The 7,731-nt window shown below is 57.6% G+C and overlaps 1 long non-coding RNA gene across 1 annotated transcript; it reads left to right on the top strand.

The window, feature by feature from the left end:
- Nucleotides 1–449: 449 nt before the first annotated feature.
- LOC309445512 lies at nt 450–1,952 on the top strand. Its single transcript, XR_014185295.1, has 3 exons — nt 450–562; nt 1,414–1,509; nt 1,916–1,952. It is a non-coding gene; the product is annotated as an uncharacterized lncRNA (long non-coding RNA).
- Nucleotides 1,953–7,731: the final 5,779 nt, after the last annotated feature.

Below are 7,731 nucleotides of genomic sequence, written 5' to 3' on the forward strand. Positions count from 1 at the left end.
TGTGTCAGGGACACTACAGACACACACCGGGGTGTTGCAGGGGAGGCTCCCTGGTACGTGCACTCCCACCCTCTCAGCCCAGCTCTCCTTTTCCTCCTCTGCAGCTGCACCCAGGACAGCAGCATCCCCACCCCGAGCAGGTAACTCGTCTTCCCCAGGGCTAGGTATCCCAGGGCCAGGCTCTGACCCACGGTGGGGTGCAAGGGGCTCCTTGCTGGAAGCGTGAAACTCCCAGGAGGAGGCACTGGGGTGGTTGTGTGGGGGTTGAGAAGGGGGTGAAATTCAGTCAGTAGGGTGGAAGCTTCTCCATCATCCCCCCTGGGGCCCTCCACTCTCTGCCGCCTTGTATGATGGGGGTCAGGTCTGGTGCTGCCTCCACCTCTCCCAGGGCTGGTGCTGTTCTTCCATGTTCTTGCCCGTGCAGATCCCACCCGGGGCCGTCCGACTGTCAGTGGGAGAATCTCAGTGCCTGTCATCATCTGCATCATCCTGGGGGCCCTTCTCTGCCTGCTCCTGGCCCTGCTGGCCGGGCAAGCGCTCAGGGCCAGGGCTGGGCACAGAGGTGGGTCCTTCCACAGAGCTCCCAGTGATGCCTCCTGGAAGGGCTGGAAGTGCTGCAGGGGGTCAGTAAGGGGCACAAGCAGAGCTGAGAGGAGGAGACTGTGTGCTGCCACCTGTCCCACGCACCCCATTGACTGTCTGGCCATAGGGCACCAGCAGCAAAGGGCTGGAGAGAGCCCAGAGGTGGTGGGAGCAAGAGATGGGGCAAAGAGAGACATGGCAGAGCAGGACTGTAGGAGATGTTATCCTGGGGGAGAAGTTATCCTGGGGGAGAAGTTATTCTGGGGGAGAAGTTATCCTGGGGAAGATGTTATCCTGGGGAAGATGTCATCCTGGGGGAGAAGTTATTCTGGTGGAGATGGCCAAGGCTGGCAGTGCTCTGGGTAGTGCTGGAGGGCGCTCTGGGGCAAAGGAGAAGACGGGAAGAACACAGGGCAGCAGGGCCCATCTCCATGGAGTCAGGACCCAGGCTGACCTTCTGCCCAGCCCTGCCTGCCCTTGGTAGGGCAGGGCCCCTATGGACCTACCTATGGACTCGTGGGGCAGACAGGGGTCAGCTCCAGGTGGAAGGGAAACACGGTAGCTGCTCTGGGGTCAGACAAGGGGGATGACCCAGGGGCCAGAGGGGCCTGAGCGCTGTCTCCAAGGGGCAGATGTGAGGGTGATGCTGCCCCAGATCATCTCCACAGTGATGTGGCCTTTGCTGGGGATGTGGCAGCTGTTCCTGGACAGCACCCTGGGGCTGTGCTGTTGGAGCAGTCCTGGGCTGGGCCAAGGAACAGGTTTAGGGAGCACAGTGGGGTCCCATTGCCCTTCTGCCTGTCCCCATGCCAGCTCTTCCTCTGTCCCCAGGCTCCAGGACAGCCCAGGAGCTCTTCCCCGAGGCCGTGTACGAGGAGATCGGTCACAGCCCAGCGTGGGAGAAGCAGGCAAGGTTTGGTCGCTCAGGTGGGTGTGGGCACATCTGCAGGACCCTTTCCCCTGGCCCCTCCCCAGGGCTGATCCCCTGAAGCCCCCAGCCCGTGGTCCCAGCAGTGCTGGGGTTGTGTGGTCTGTGGGGAGAGCACCCCAGCCCTGGGCCCGGGAGAGGAGCTGCCTCCCAACCCGCTTTGCCCATCGCAGCTGGACAGCCCCTCTCTTCCTGCCCCTGCACCCGTTGACGAGTGAGGGAAGAGCTGTCCTGGGGCAGCTCTGGGAGCACCTTTGAGACAGGGCTTGTCCCAGGGGAGCAGGGTGAATTCCCAGCCCTCCTCCCCATGCAGCCCCAGCTCTGTGGGTCCCCCCTCCCCAGCAGCACTGGCCATGAACAAGGTCAGTGGGCTCGTCCCATAACTCTCACTGCACATCTCTCCAGGCTCCTCTTCAGAGCAGTCCCTGACCCAGCTGCAGCCTTACCCTGGGCACCGAGAGGAGGAGGATGGTCTGGGATCAGCACCAGGTAATGAAGCAGGAGGGGGCTGATCTGCCTGCAGACAAGTGAAGGACAGAGGTGTCACTGGGTGTCACCGTCAGAGATGGGGAGGACCTGGGGGTCTCCTGTGCTGCTGCCAACACCAGTGCCTCCCATCCTCTGCTCTGCAGGATGGATCTTCTCACTGTCACCAGCTCCCCTCTCTTTTCAGATGTTCCTGTTCTGCCTGGGGGTGACCCAGTGGATGGCTATGATGATGCCAGGGAGGTTTCTGACCCTGGGGAGGGCGATGCCCCTGGACAGGGAGCTCAGGAAATGCCCAGGGTGCCAGAGGAGGGAGCAGGACCCAGCGATGCACCCAGAGGTGAGAGGGAAACTCAGTGCTGCTGGTTCCTGGGGTGCCATCCCCACTGCCACCCTGGTTGCTGCTGCACTGAGACCTAAACCTCCTGGGAAGGGGGAACCTGCCCCAGGAGTTTCCCGTGGAGGGACTGAAGAGTGGGAGAAGGAGCTGAGTGTGGTGAGGAGCAGGGGGAAGGTGATGCACAGACCCCATGGGGTGAGCTGCAATGTCCTGCATTGCTGCTTGCAGGGGGCAGCCTGCGCTCCCAGAGAAGTGCCGGGGTCCCTGGAGCTGAAGGAGACACCGCGTCCCTGTCCCTGGGGAGCACGGGCTATGATGACGCTGAAGAGATCTCTCTGGCACATGTGTGACACACAAAGGCTGTGACAGAGCTGGGCGCACAGCAGCCCCTGAGCCCCCGGCCAGGAGAGCCCGTCCCTGCTGTGCAGGTGGGTGCAGCCGGGAGGGAGGAGAGGTCCGTGCAGCTGGGAGAGCCGCGAGCACCGGGAACCGCCTCCCTTTGCCCAGGGGCAGCACAAACAGCACAGAGTTTCCTCTACTTTCCCCTTTTTTCCACTGTGTATCATATTTGTTCTTATTAAAAGTGCCGGTGGACTTTGACTTGGAGCTGGTTTGTGTCTGCCCAGGCGTCAGGAAATCTTCCTGAGTTTGATCAGGGGCAGCAGAGACCAAAAATACCCCTGGGGTGGTTTCCATCCTGCTTGCCACAGGCAGTTTCTAGTTAAAATGACTCTCTAATAGGTCCCATGATGCTCCCCAGTGCCCATCTCTTCACCCCAAGATTCCCCAGCTGCTCTTTCCCCAGGCCCTGCCTGGGCCAGGCTGGTCCCACAGTGCAGAGGCCATGACAGAGCTGCTGTGCCAGGGTAAGTCCTGGCTGTGACCCCACAGATGTGAGCCCTAAGGTCATCACCATGCCCTTTAAACTCCAGATGGCCCAGGGGGGATCACACCCCAGATCACCTCCCACAACGGTCAGCAGGCAGCTGTGCTCCCCAGTGCCTGGCACACGGTGCGGAGCCACTTTCTGGGACACACAGGGCTGGGGTTCCCTCTGCTCTGGCTCTGCCAGGGCCCCAGTCTCGATGGGCCGCTCCTGCTGCCTTGGGCCGTCACAGACCCCGAGCACTCTTGTCACAGCCACAGAGCTGTGTTCTTCCTGAGCAGGGGCTGTGAGGCCCCACGGCAGCCCTGGGACCCCGTCCTCCTGCTGCTTGCAGCCCCCGCCCTGCCCTCCTGCTGCCTCCCCGGGGTGTCAGCGCGGGTTTGTGTCGGGGCAGCACTTGTGTGCAGGTTCGGGAGGGATGGGAGCGGGCGAGTGCCACGGTCCATTCGATGATGGACTCGTGATGGTTCTTTTACCTTGATCTCAGAGCGCAAAATTAAGGTGACCAAAGAGCCAAGGGGTTATAATTCAATCAAATAGTGTTGCTTTATTAATTTGCCCATAAAGTGGCACGTGATAGAGAGAGAGTAAGAAAGAGAAAGGGGAAAGAAATGGGGAAAAGTAAAGGAAAAGTTGAGAAATGAGGTTGCGTTTATCACCAGTCCAGTTCCAAAGGCGTCCCTCTGGTCTCCAGTCTCATGGAGTCCTGCCGGTTCTCCGCCGTGGTTCGGGATCCTCTGGTGGGAAGATCTTCAATGGTGTCCATTCTGGAGTCACCTTTTATGCTTCTTCACCCCCCCTTGTTCCCATCGTTTTAGGCCAGTCTCCACCTAGACTTTGCAACCCAGGCTCGTACTGCGCAGGCTCGAAAGATCCACGCTTTCTTTTGCCAACATGTCCAGCATTCAGGGGTCTTTCTCTGGTCCATTGGGTGACCTCAAGACCCTTGGCGAGCTGCCTTTTGTTGGCCATTGTTTGAGGGAGAAGGTGAGGGACACGTGTGACTGAGGCTGCAGGTGAGAACACATCTTCTGGACGGCAGCTATTGTCCCTGGGTCAAAGAGACCCTCATGACAATAGCTTTCAGGAGGCTGGGGCTGGTTTGTCTGAAGCAGCAGCAAAGTCCACACAGCAGCCACTGTAAGCAGGAGCCCCCCCCCCCGTATCGGAGAAAACAGTTCAACACAATGCTTCTCCTCAGGCCTCTCTCCAAGTCATTGTCCATCTGTTCTTTCAGTCAGCGCCTCAGTTCTCTCAGTTCTTGATGGCGATGGTCAGGCAAATACTGCTCCACCTTCAGACCAACTCTCACAATCCCCCAACCCACTGGAGATCCCTCAACCAGTTGGAGATCCCCCCAAGCCATTGGAGATCCCCCAATCCATTGGAGATCCCCCAACCCATTGAAGATCACCCAAACCCATTGAAGATCACCCAAACTCACTGGAGATCCCCCAACATATTGGAGATCCCCCAACCCATTGGAGATCCCCCAACCCATTGGAGATCCTCCAACCATGGGAGATTCCCCAAACCCATTGGAGATCCCCCAACCCATTGAAGATCACCCAAACCCACTGAAGATCACCCAAACCCATTGGAGATCCCCCAACATATTGGAGATCCCTCAGGCCATTGGAGATCCCCCAACCCATTGGAGATCCCCCAACCATGGGAGATTCCCCCAGCCCATTGGAGATCCCCCAACCCATTGTAGACCCCCCCAAACCAACCATGGGAGATCCCCCAACCCATTGGATATCCCCTCAAACCCACTGGAGATCGCCCAACCCATTGGAGATCCCCCCAACCCACTGAAGATCCCCCAAACCCATTAGAGATTCCCCAAACCCAGCCATGGGAGATCCCCCGAACCCATTGGAGATCCCTCAACCCATTGTAGACCCCCCCAACCCAACCATGGGAGATCCCTCAACCCATTGGAGATCCCCCAATTGACTGGAGATCCCCCCCAACCCATTGGAGATCCCCCAATCCATTGGAGACCCCCCCAACCCAACCATGGGAGATCCCTCAACCCATTGGAGATCCCCCAATTGACTGGAGATCCCTCCAACCCATTGGAGATCCCCCAACCCATTGGAGACCCCCCCAAACCCTACCATGGGAGATCATCCAACCCATTGGATATCCCCTCAAACCCACTGGAGATCCCTGAACCCATTGGAGATTCCCCCAAACACATTGGAGATCCCCCAGCACACTGTAGATCCCTCAACTCAACAATGGGAGATCCCCCAACCCATTGGATATCTCCCCAAACCCACTGGACATTTCGGAAAACCCACTGGAGAACCCCCGACCCATTAGAGATCCCCCAAACCCATTGGAGGTCCTCCAATTCACTGGAGATCCCACTAACCCACTGGAGATCCCCCCAAACCCATTGGAGATCCCCAAACCCATTCTAGATCCCCCAACCCAACCACTGGAGATCCCCCAACCCATTGGAGAACCCCCCCAACCCACTGGAAATCCCCCAACCCAACCATGGGAGATCCCACAACCCATTGAAGATCACCCCAACCCATTGGAGATCCCCCCCAAACCCATTGGAGATACTCCAATTCACTGGAGATCCCCCAAACCCACTGGAGATCCCCCAAACCTATTGGAGATCCCCCAAACTCATTGCAGGTCTTCCAATTCACTGGAGGTACCGCCAAGCCCATTGGATATCCCCCAATCCCATTGGAGATCCACAAACCTATTGGAGATCCCCCCCTAACCCTCTGGAGATCCCCCCAAACCCATGGGAGATCCCGCCAACCCACTTGAGATCCCCCCCAAGCCCATTGGAGATCCCCTAACCTACTGGAGATCACCCCAAACCCATTGGAGATCCCCAATCCCATTAGAGATCCCCCACAACCCACTGGATATCCCCCCAAACACATTGGAGATTCCCCCAAACACATTGGAGATCCCCCAGCCCCTGGAGATGCCTCAACAAAACCATGAGAGATCCCTCAACTCACTGGAGATGCCCCCAAAGCCGTTTGAGATCCCCCAACCCAACACATATTAGATGCCCCCCAACCCACTGGAGATCCCCAAACCCATTGGAGATCCCTCCCAACCCACTGGAGATCCCCCCAAACCCATTGGAGTTCTTCCAATTCACTGAAGATCCCCCAAACCCACTGGAGATCCCCCAAACCCATTGGAGCTCCCCCAAAATCCATTGCAGGTCCTCCGATGCACTGGAGATCCTCCAACCCACTGGAGATCCTCCCAAACCCATTGGAGATCCCTAAACCCATTGGAGATCCCCCCCAGCCCATTGGATGGATGGGACATTTTAGGTCTTGGTGGCCTAAGGGCCCCAGGGATGGGACATCTTGCCCTGAGTAACGCAAGGGATAAAGAAATGAGAAATTTTGGCTCTTGATGGCTTAAGGGGGCTGGAGATGGGACAATCTGGCTCCAGGGATGAGATATCCGGGGTCTTGGTGGCCTCACAATGTCCAGAGATGGGACATCTGGGCTCTCGGTGGCCCAAGTGGTCCAGAGATGGGACATCTTCATTTTGGTGGCCCAAGGTAGCTGGATATAGGACATGCTGGTCTTGGTAGCCAAAAGGGGTCCAGAGATGGGACATCTTGGTCTTGGTGGCCAAAGTATCCACAGAATTGACATGTTGGCCTGGGTGGTCCATGGGTTGGGGAATTTTAGGTCTTGGTAGCCCAAGGGGGCTGGAGATGGGACATTTTGGGTCCAGAGATGGGACATCCCCCGTCTTGGTGTCCCCAAACTGTCCAGGGATGGGACATCTTAAGTCTTGGTGGTCTAAGGAGTCCAGGGATAGAATATTTTAGGTATTGGTGGCCCAAAGTTTCCAGAGATGGGAAATCCTACATCTTGTTGGCCCAAAGTGTCCAGGGATAGGACATCTTGGGAGCAGAGATGGGACATCTTGATCTGAGTGGCCCAAAGTTTCCAGGGATAGGACATTAGAGGTCTGACATTGAGCAACCTGGCTTGCGGTGGCCCTAGGGGTCCAGAGATGGGACATTATAGGTCTTGGTGGCCTAAGGGGTTCAGGGATGGCACATCTTGGCCTGGGTGGTCTAAGAGATCCAAGGGTTGGGACATTTAAAGGTCTTGGTGGCCCGAGATGGCTGCAAATGGGACATCTTGGATCCAGAGTTGGGACATTATAAGTCTGGGTGGCCCAAAGTGTCCAGGGATGGGACGTTTTAGGTCTTGGTGGTTTAAGGGGTCCAGAGATGAGACATCCTGGGTCTTGGTGGCGTCACAGGGTCAAGGGATGGGACATCTTGACCTTGGTAGCCCAAGGGGGCTGGAGATGGGACATCTTGGGTGCAGGGATGGGACATCCTGCATCTTGGTGGCCCAAAGTGTCCATGCTGGGACATCTTGGGTCTTGGTGGCTTCACACGGTCCAGGGATGGGACACTTTGGCCTGGATGGCCCAAAGTCTCCAGGCATGAGACATCTTCGATGCAAGGATGGGACATCTTAGGA

This window comes from Streptopelia decaocto (genome assembly GCF_964273445.1).
Source record: "Streptopelia decaocto genome assembly, chromosome: 13".
NCBI lineage: Eukaryota > Metazoa > Chordata > Aves > Columbiformes > Columbidae > Streptopelia > Streptopelia decaocto.